Source organism: Quercus robur, chromosome 4, assembly GCF_932294415.1.
Source record: "Quercus robur chromosome 4, dhQueRobu3.1, whole genome shotgun sequence".
Taxonomy (NCBI): domain Eukaryota; kingdom Viridiplantae; phylum Streptophyta; class Magnoliopsida; order Fagales; family Fagaceae; genus Quercus; species Quercus robur.
In genome coordinates this window covers 13,341,946-13,352,526 of record NC_065537.1, presented here as the reverse complement: position 1 = coordinate 13,352,526, position 10,581 = coordinate 13,341,946, and the positions used below count along the sequence as shown (strand labels likewise).

At 32.7% G+C, this 10,581-nt stretch overlaps 1 pseudogene; it reads right to left on the bottom strand.

Moving 5' to 3' along the window:
- Window positions 1–417: 417 nt before the first annotated feature.
- On the bottom strand, window positions 418–5,970 carry LOC126721412 (hypersensitive-induced response protein-like protein 2; annotated as a pseudogene).
- Between the last annotated feature and the right edge of the window lie 4,611 nt (window positions 5,971–10,581).

Here is a 10,581-nt window from a genome sequence, read left to right as displayed (position 1 = left end):
ACCTATTTTATGCTCAAAATAAATGCTGTATTGAAATGAAAATTGATGTTTAAGAGTTTTAACAAGTGAATTTCTATAAGAAATAAAAGTGTATTGATCTTTGCAATAGTTTCATCATACCTTGGTATTAATTTTTTTTTTTGGTTGAAGTGTGTTGTTTACTTTGTAGACCTTTCATTTTAAGAAGAAAAAAAAGCTCCTTCATAAAAAGAGGAAAAAGAAAGGCCTAATTTTTCTAGACAGGATAATGAAAAATCTTCAAAGTGCCCTAGTAAGGGAGAAATTATTAAGTCCATCGAGAGGACTACTAATGAGGTCCTCCCAACCAATGAGACGATGCCATCTATGCAAATATGTGAGTGAGCTTCATAATTAGCATAAAGAATAAAAAATAAAAAATTATTAGGTGATATCACATTTGCATAAAATAACAGCATTTTATTTGTTAAGAGGTTAAGGAAAACCACATCAGCTTCTCCAGTGGACCTAATAATTTCTCCTTCTACTAAGTTGGTGGTTCAGTAGGGATAAAGTGCCAATTGCCAACTGCCAAGTTCAACACCATGTATACAAAATAGCATATCACACCAGACTGAGGATGCCCCCAAAGATACGTCTCATACTATAAAATATTTCCAATACTATGGCCAAGTTCAACACCATGTATACACACCACACCAATCTAAGATACTAGCACCAATCATTTCATATACCATTAGAAAAGCCACTCGTGCAACATTATGCTGGGATAAAGTTACTAATTCTGAGTGGTATTTACTTGAAGGAGGCCATCTCTAATTTGTGAAGCAATGTCTTTGACAGTACCTGGTCCATGTGTGATGAAAACAGGGTGACGAAATATTGAGTCACCAGAACCATGTCCAAGAAATCCTTTGACGTAGTCCCAGGTACATTCATAGAGAAAGCAAGCACACTGTCCCTCAGCCCAACTACAAGCCCAGCCTGATAATCAGATTCTGCTATTCATTACATGTAAAAGGTCAATGACAGGTTAATTAATTTTCAGGAAAAAAGAAGCCAAACTTATTCAGAGATAAGAGGAGAAAAATTGTTCAATTCAAAATGAACACTTACCGGCATTTATCTCGCTCATAGCCCTTTTCACATATTCATCAGGTTCAGTGTCCACAATGAGCGTTTGAACAATCTCAAATCCATAAGCTGACATGGCCTATGCATGTAAAATTCAAAGATATTAAAAAGAATCAGATTTACCTTGTAATTTGACTAATACTAAACCAAATTAGCAGACAAAGAAATATACCTTTTCAAGTTCCTCTTCCACAGCTTTCGCAATCTCATTCTTTTGTTAAAAAACAGAAACCAACTCCAATTTCAGAACACTTGCTCTAGTAACTAGAAGAATAGAGACATAAACCTTTTAATTTCTTCAAACGATATACAAATAGGTAAAATTGTCTCCAATGGAAATTACGACATAACAAGTCTATGCATTGATAGTGTGTAAAAATTTCCCCAACCTGAAAGACACTCTACACAGCAAATTTCATAACAATACTAAAAGAATTTTTTTTCCTCCATTTGTCCTCATAATATTCACATCAGATACATTACCTTATTGGTCCTCTTTACATGAACATTATTGTTAAAATAATCACTTTTCCATATCCAAGAAAGCATATCATGTACACGATTATCCTATATAGACATTTCAATTGTTTTAGCATAAACTTCAAAAAATCAACGTCAAGCTATAGAAAAGAAAGTCCACAATTCTCAGCATAAACTTCAAAAAGTCAATATCAAGTTAGAAAAGCCCAGACTTTTCAGAATTTATTTATTTTCCTAACAAATGCACACCTGTGGGACATTTTTCAATAGTAAAGGACTTAGACTCTTTTAAATTCCATTATTAAGAAAAGAGTCGCAACTTGCTACAAACAAACCCCATTTCACAGAACAAAATCCCCTCTCCTCCCTTTATAATTTCTATCATTCAAGTCAAAGCAAAATCTCATCTCTTCCTCACAGGAAACACAATCCAGCAACCCGCCACAAACACATCGCCAGAGTCACTGCTGTCACCACTGCCCAATCTTCTCTCCGTTTCTCTATAACAAATCTGAAAAACGTTAAATTAAATTTGTAAATAGTACCCAATCGATTTCCAGCCCACAACAATCTCAAAAGTTGGAATGAAACCTCAAGAACTCCACCCAAAAGAGAAGAAGAAGAAGAAGAAGAAGGAACTTTGAAGTTTGAACACCAATTTTATATACCTTTTTTTCTCTCCACTTTTCTCTACCCGGCCCTTTTCATCCCTCCTAAAATCTACCAAACTAAACAAACTCTCAGGTTCTTAGTTGAAAATAACTCAATTGGCACTTCCTCTTCACATCATACTTGGATGGAAGCTAAGGTTGTGGGTTAATGCTCCACTTTGTGTGCATATTGAATTATCCATGCCTTTCCATGGTCTTGTAACAGCATGTTTAAAATTATATTCCTTCTTAATATTGGAAGCACTTTCTCTATGTAGCCAAAATGATTAGCTTATGAGATCTTGGTATTTAGCTGAAAAATCAAGGCTGACTAATATTTTATAGATATTGCGAATATATAGCAATGGGAAAGCATTTTGTTCTAAGTTTAATGATTCCAAAATATATATAAGAGCAATTGGATATTTTTGGTTCAAGCATAATAGCTGCTACCCCTATATACTGCAATTATTAACTGATGCATAATAATCAGCCACTCTTCAAAAGTTCCTTTGTGCTGTCTTTGGGGCCTATAAGATGGAGGGAGTCTGAAAATTCATATTTGTTTAGCATCTTATGGTTTTGTTGTAACATAATATTTTTGATTTCATAAATTCAAGAGGCATTTAGGGCTCATAGAAAGAGTTATCAACATGAATAACAAGATCATATACCAATTGGTAGGCAAGCAAACCTAACCAATGATCCAATGCAGATTTTTATAAATGAATAAAATCATTATCATTGAAATTAAAATGGTATAACTGTAGAAGTTCCACTTTTTGCATTAGAACATGAACATGATTCTCTGCAAAAGTTATGGTGATGGTTTCATTTTTCTCCATAACTCATTGGTTAATGGCATTATATCTCCAAAGTGAAGTAAACTGACTCAAGTTTTGTGGTATGTTGGAAAATGTACATAGTATCTCGTTTTAAGTATCACATTACACTATGGATGAGTACTCTTGCCTCTGCGAACCTAAAATGAGTTTAACAAAAGACTGAACAAAGAGCTTTTTAATTAAAACTGGACTCTTTAAATTACAATACTTTACAAGCACTATTATTACACCAATGCACACATAGCACTTTTACATTCACACACACTAACCTTAAATACACTCACTCACCAAATACACATGCACACCTACTGACACTATAGCTCTCTTTTTTACTTCACTTCACACTGCACCTGACTTCACACTACTTCACCTCACACACTTTACTTCACCTAACACTTCACATCACCTCAATTCACTCCTCTCTCTTGGCCATCATTACATCTATTGAAGCTTCTAGCTTCTTCCTTTTTATTGGCATTAAATTAATGCCTTTCTCCAATCTTCTAGACATCTTGTAAATTAGTGGCTGAGATTAACTTATGCAAGGAAGCTCTTAGAGAATTCAGGAGAGAAAGATTGCATGAGAAATTCTAGAAATTTCTAGAGAAAGATAGAGGCGGTGCTTGATGTTTAACATAATGAATGCTGTTTTGTTTTTAAAGAATGGCCTTATGCAATTGGCAAGAGAGGAGGAAGCCTAGAGCACAAGAAGTAAACTAACTTTAAGAACTCTACTTAAAACACAAGATAATGATAAAATCTCTAAGCAAAGATACTAACTGAAAAGGTTTCCAGGAACAAACCATCTTCATGACACATAGGAAAGATAAGGAACTTAATTTTGGTAAATAGCTATCAAAGTCAAGGATATGTAGTCATACCAGTTCCTACGATAGGGAAAATATTCTGTGAGATACTGATAAATGGAATCAATCACATATTTCGCATATCCAAAACTAAGTCTCAACCTCTAAAATTGGTTTTGTGCCAACAGTCGTGCATCTCAAAATTTTTGGAAATTTGAGTTTGCATCAAACAAGCTCTCTCTCAGACAACCAGAGGTAACAGAAATGACACTTTTGACGGCATCAGCAGCACTCGTAACCTTCAAATTTGAAGAAATTAGATTCTCAGGTAATAGACAAAGAGATGAATGAAGACATCCATAACAAGAAAAATCTCCTCCTAGGCATAAATTAAAAGTGCTTATTCCATGAACTATAACCAATTTGAGGAAAACATAACTATAATCAGTACCACCTAAAGCCATTAAGGAGAACCTGCTAGATTGATGGTAGATTCACTAAATGAAATAAGGTGAAGGAAAATGTAAATTCAAGTTGTAGCATAGTAGTGTCATACAAGAAGTGTAACCTGTTGAGTGAAAATTATGGGTTAGATTCAGGTGAATGGATCCCAACTATAGCATTGTTAAACGTGCATAACAGCATTCCAAAACCTTCTGCAGCCACGAAAAGTGTAATTGAATACTAATCGATGACAATAAAACACAATGGCATCTAATTAAAAGCTATTCCTATGAGAAACTTTTAAATTCTACTTGGTGATCAAAGCAATAAAGAAAATTATAGACAAATCAATTTCTTTGTTTCAAGACATAGAATTGTAGACATAGAAGAAGGCTGGGTGGTGGTCCTATTACTGTCTTGGCAACTCTTTTTCATCTCAATGAGGAAATCAGGAGATATAGTTGGATCAGGCTGCCTGGTCTCCTTGAAGCCAGAGAGGCGTTTCTGTATGAATTCACAGTCAATCTTCCCAATGTTGTGTTCACCTTCAGATGATCAAGAAACCAATACAAACCAAATAACTTTTTAAACCTTTTCAACTCCATAAGACAAGGGGGAAAAAGAAAGAAAAGCAGAGAGCTAGTAAGTAGCTAGAAGACTGACTATTTCTCTTTCATCAAAACCTCTATGGGCAAAAAGGTGAAGTGTCTGTATTATGTTATCATCCAGTCGTGGAATCTTGGGCCAGTGTTGTCACTGCCCCTGGGTACCTTTCAGTAGATTTCCTTTTTTTGTTGATTTGGGAGAAGAGAAAGAGAAAGAAATAAGATCATTTGAAGAAGATCAAGCTGCAAACGCGCCTAAGATTAGGTGTCTGTTGAAATATGAATGAATGCTGTCCAACCTGTGATGTCAAGTATAATAGTTTACATCAGAGAACACCAATAAAAAAGAGTTATCAATGTAGAGTTGTTCTTTATTTCCAGATTAACAGAAATTGGATTTTAGACTAGTTAAACATAACCAAAAAGTGCTCGAAACAATTAGTTGGTGAAGTAAAGGTGACTATAAAAATTTGTGGAAACCAAAACAGCAAAATTCACCATTTCTGACCTGCCTCTCGATGGAAGTTTTTATCACCATTTCTGTCAACCAAGAGGACCGAAGCATCACAACCCTGATCAAGAAAATCCCACACAACATTAAGACCAACAAATTAATACCTACAAATAAATGGCAAGAAATCATAACATACAAATTGCTGTCTTATTTAATCTTTTAATACAAAAATTGATACGTATGCTAAGAATCACACTACTCACAAGAATTCAGAATTAAAAGTCACTTCATGGGCTATAAATCAAGCAAGATAAAAATGATTGAAATAAGCATCTAATTGAAAATATAGAGGAAATTAGTCTACAGCTTAAAGCATCTTGGGTAGCACTAGAATATTTACCACCTCTCTTCAAGTTGGAAAAAAAAGTGTTTCTGAAAAGGAGCAAAGCAAAGCTTTGGTCGGAATGGCAAAGAGGCGTTGATGAATTAAATGAGGAAATAGAAGAGAAAGAAGAGGAAGCAAATGAGTAAGAGTAGTTGAGTCGGCCGTAATACAAAGAATACACGCTCCATATTTGCTCTGGATTTGAGAAATGAGAATATAAATATATTTAGGAAGATATGGGAATTTTTTTTTTTTTTTTTTTGATAAGGAAGATATGGGAATTAAGATGGCGTAGATAAATATATTTATAGTTATAGGCCGCGATTATTAACAAGACAATTAATCCATCGTGTCGTGTTAGCTTATTTTATGGGTTGGGCCAATGATTTGGAAAATTAAAGGTCTTGTGGGTCACTCTATTACATTTATATATCTTCAACCCGTTAATCTATATATCATATCATATTATATCATATTATATATAATAAAAGTTGGGCTTAGACGCCGTGGTTGCGCCTAGTGGCTTCACCAAATTGTAGAAATTTTTAAAAAATTTTTAAAATTTTTAGATTTAAAAAAAATATATATATAAGATAGACACAATTCACACATTAGATAGACACGTACGTAGAGATGATATAGCATAAGATAGACACAATTTACACATTAGATAGACACATATGTAGAGATGATATAGCACTTTCCCGAGAGAAAAGGCTGATTTAACAAAAAAAAAGGGCCAGACCGACCTACAATGTGTGGCTCAGGCCAAAAAAAAAAAAAAAAAAAAAAAAACGTTATTGATGAAGATAAGAAGTTGACCGGCAATTTGCAACTATAAAACCATATATATCCCAAAAAAAATAAAAAATAAATAAAAATAAAAAATAAACGTTATTGATGAAGATAAGAAGTTGACCGGCAAAGAACAATTAACTACCGTTGATTAACTACATGGTTGTTTAATTAACTTTAGACTTTTTGTTCATATAAAATTCTTCAACGTGGAGTTTGTATATATATATATATATATATATATATCAAATAATTCATAATTAATACATATCATACGGTTCCTTTGCATTATTATTCTTTTCTTCTACCTACAATCTCTATTATTCTCTTCTTCTACCTACAACTTTACAAGTACGTATTTGTTTACTCTACTTTTTTTCTCATCAAATTGAATATATTTTTTCCCATCAAATTGAATATATTTTGTGTATTTGTTTAAGTTGATTTCCTTAAGTTTAATTGTTATGGATTTTCAATTGATTTTTTTTTTTAATAATATTAGTTTGATTGTTAAGAAATTATATAAGAAATTGATCTGTGAATCTATGATTAATGTTTATGCTATTTTTTTTAATTATATATTATAATATGTTTTTAATTTTTAATTGCCGCTAAAGGGCTTGAATCAGGTTAGTGCCTCCATAGAACCATAACTTGCACACACCAATGAGGCTTCACTGCAAAAATATTATTTTTAAAATATATTATACTCTTTGCAATTGTTGTGCATCTTATTAATATGTTATTATGTTTGTAATTGTTGAAGGTGTAAATATTTTTAATTTTTCAAAAATTTTACGTTTCATTTTTCTCTATTTGTTTTTAGATAAATGCTAATATTTTTTTTTTCTATGCGCTAAAAATATAGTGTACAAAGAGGTGTTCAACAATCTCCCAAAAATACAAAATACTCATTAGAACACAATTGGTATGTTACAAAATAATAAATTTTTTTTTTTAGTTGTTATCATTTTATATTTGATAGTTATTATGCCAATACATTTTATTACTTTTTTTTTTAATTATAATAGTTAGTTGTTTCGTTACTATTATCAATTCTTCAAAATACCTGCTAAGAGTATCATAATTTCTCCTTCATGGTTTGGTAAGAATATCATAATTTTCAATTGATTTTTTTTTTAATAATATTAGTTTGATTGTTAAGAAATTATATAAAAAATTGATGTGTGAATCTATGCGTGTGTGATGAGATTGTTTCGTTACTATTATCAATTCTTCAAAATACCTGCTAAGAGTATCATAATTTCTCCTTCATAGTTAGATAACAGATATTCTGTTTGTCATTATAATAATTACTTATTTGTTTATTGTTTATCACATAAAGTATATATTATATAAGTTTATGATAAAACCGTGCAACGCACGGGCTTTTAACTAGTATATATAAAATCGAAACCTCTGCTGATATCACAATTTTCCACGTCAGCACAATATTTAAAAAATAAAAAATAAAAATAAAAACATTATAACACCTCAAAACTCTATCAACCTTACCCTCAAAACCCTAGCAACCTTACCCCTCTCTCAAGTTAAGAAATATAAAGCCACAGTTTCTGCAAACTCTCTCTCTCCAAATGTAAATATCAAATTCAACCCCTTTAATTTCTCTTTATATTTTTGAGGCTTCTATAGAGTTATAGTGAGTTATGCTGATTTTGTTTTTTTTTTTTTTTGTGTGTATAGATAGTCATAATACTCCAGTATTCCAAGAAAAGTTTGTGTTTTCGTTAATTGAAGGCCTTAGAGAGATAAGTGTTGCAGTTTGGAACAGCAATACAAAGACGATTTCATTGGCAGCGGAAAGTAATTAGTTTGTCTCATATTTTTGTTTTTTGAATTGATTTTGTGTGCTTTTTAGACCCTTTTGGATCAATTTTGTTAATTGGATGTTTTTTTTTTTTTTTTGATAGGGTCCAATTGGGGAAGGTTCTTTCAAAGGGTTACGATGACCGCACTTGGTATCTGTATACTAATAGTGGGGGGTAAGTGCTATAAATTACTAACTCTTTTAAGTGTATAATATGTTTCTAAAATTATCTATAATATTTTGTCCTCCGAAAATTTTATCTCTTTAATTTTATTATATTGTGTTTCTTAAGTTATAGACAGATTTTCTTTGTTTCTTATTTTCAATAATAAATCATTTTATTGCAATACCGGTAATTGTTTGAGAAATCCAATATGTTCATATCTCTATAGAATAGATAATAGTAGAAGCCAATTTTATTACAACTACTTAAATTGAGTTGACTTAATTTCGTACAATTACAAAGTATAGCATGAAAAATAATGGAATTAATTGTTGTAATTTTTATTTTCTTTCAATGTTTTGAATTTCCATGTTTTTATTGTTGATGAGAAATTAAGGCTCAGTTGCACAATATGTGTAAATTCTTCAGAAGACTACTTTAAATAGTAAGTCAATGTGTCTCTTACATTTGGGTATTAGTTAGAATTATTTTCAAATGATTGTACCAATAAAAGTGAATATGTATAAATTTTGTTTAACTATCTCGTGCATTGCACGGATTAGCGACTAGTTATTAATAATATCTATGGTCTTGCGGGACAAAATTATGGTCTTGCGGTTGTGGGTCACTCTAAAAAGTAGCTCTGAAAGTGAAAAAAATATCAGACTATCTACTGTTTATCATAATAATAATCCTATCTATTGTTTATTTTTATTTATTTATAAGACTATCTACTGTTTATTAAAAAAATTATTAATAATTTTATCAACTTTAGATTTCAATTCGCTCGTACTTTCAAGTTTTGTCTCTGCCTATTTAGTATTAGGACCATCAGTTTATGGAAATAATTAGCTTATGACAATAACGCTAGACTTTTAGCACAATGTCAAGGACCCAGCAGCAAATAAGACAAAGGCATCCTCTTGACAAAATTATATTTAAATAGACAATAAGCACGTGCGTCTCAAGCACTCTTTTATTTTTTTGAATAAAAGTTAATAATTTGCATCTATTAATATTTGGAAACATATTGTAGGGACACGATTTTCTTAACGGCCCAATAATGATGTTGGGCTCGTACATGAAAGATCCCTCACAATATGATTTGTAGAGAGTGGGCTTAAAAGGCTAGCCATTGATCACGGGGCAATGATCCGGTCCTGATTTTAGGGGCACTAACATAAAAGAGGGGGTCAAGCTTGGGCACCCAGACCCTACAGCTTTGTAGCTTGAAGGTTGGGCTCCTCGGACTTATTCCGTGGAGCATTAAGGTTTTCCCTCGGTTACCCGGTGGTGAGTTTTTTTGTGGTGGCATACACAGTTCAGGTGTTTTCCTCCCTGGAGTTTCTTTTCCTCCAAGTGGGATGGGAGCTCCTGGTTTCTTTTCTACTTTTTTCCCAGCCTCCCTTGTCCAGATCACTTACTTTCTCTTTTATACTCGCCGATGCTCGCTATCCTTCGTCCACGTGTAGGGTCAACCTTTCCAAGACTGATATTTGTCCCGTCAGTCTAATCCCAGAATCACTGGGGGTGGTTGATAAAGCCGAAGAATCCGGCTCTGCTGGATGCAAAGTCTTATCTGGGAAGGGTCATGAGGGCAGCTTTCCCAAGATATTTTAGGTCTCCTTTCCAGTCTGGTCCTATACCGTTTTTGCCCCTCTTCTAGGTGGAATTTCAGGTCTGCCGAGGACTGAATTGTCCTCGGCAACATCTCCGGGCCATTTGGGCTTTATGTTATTGAGCTTGGGCCGTAGTCTTCTTTGGCTTGGGCCTTTGAACTTCCCACGAGCAAGTGGACATGACCCATAAATTATTGGGCCCCACACATATATTTTTATTTTTCAAAAAAATAAAAAAATAAATTATAGAAATAAGCAGCAACTGTAATTTCTTTTTTAAATGTTTGTTTGAAAGTGGTATAGTGATACGGAGAAAAGTTTGGGTAGGAGAAAAATAAGATGAACGTGAGGGAAAAAAATGCTAAATTTAGGAGTTCTCTTAGTTTTTAATTTT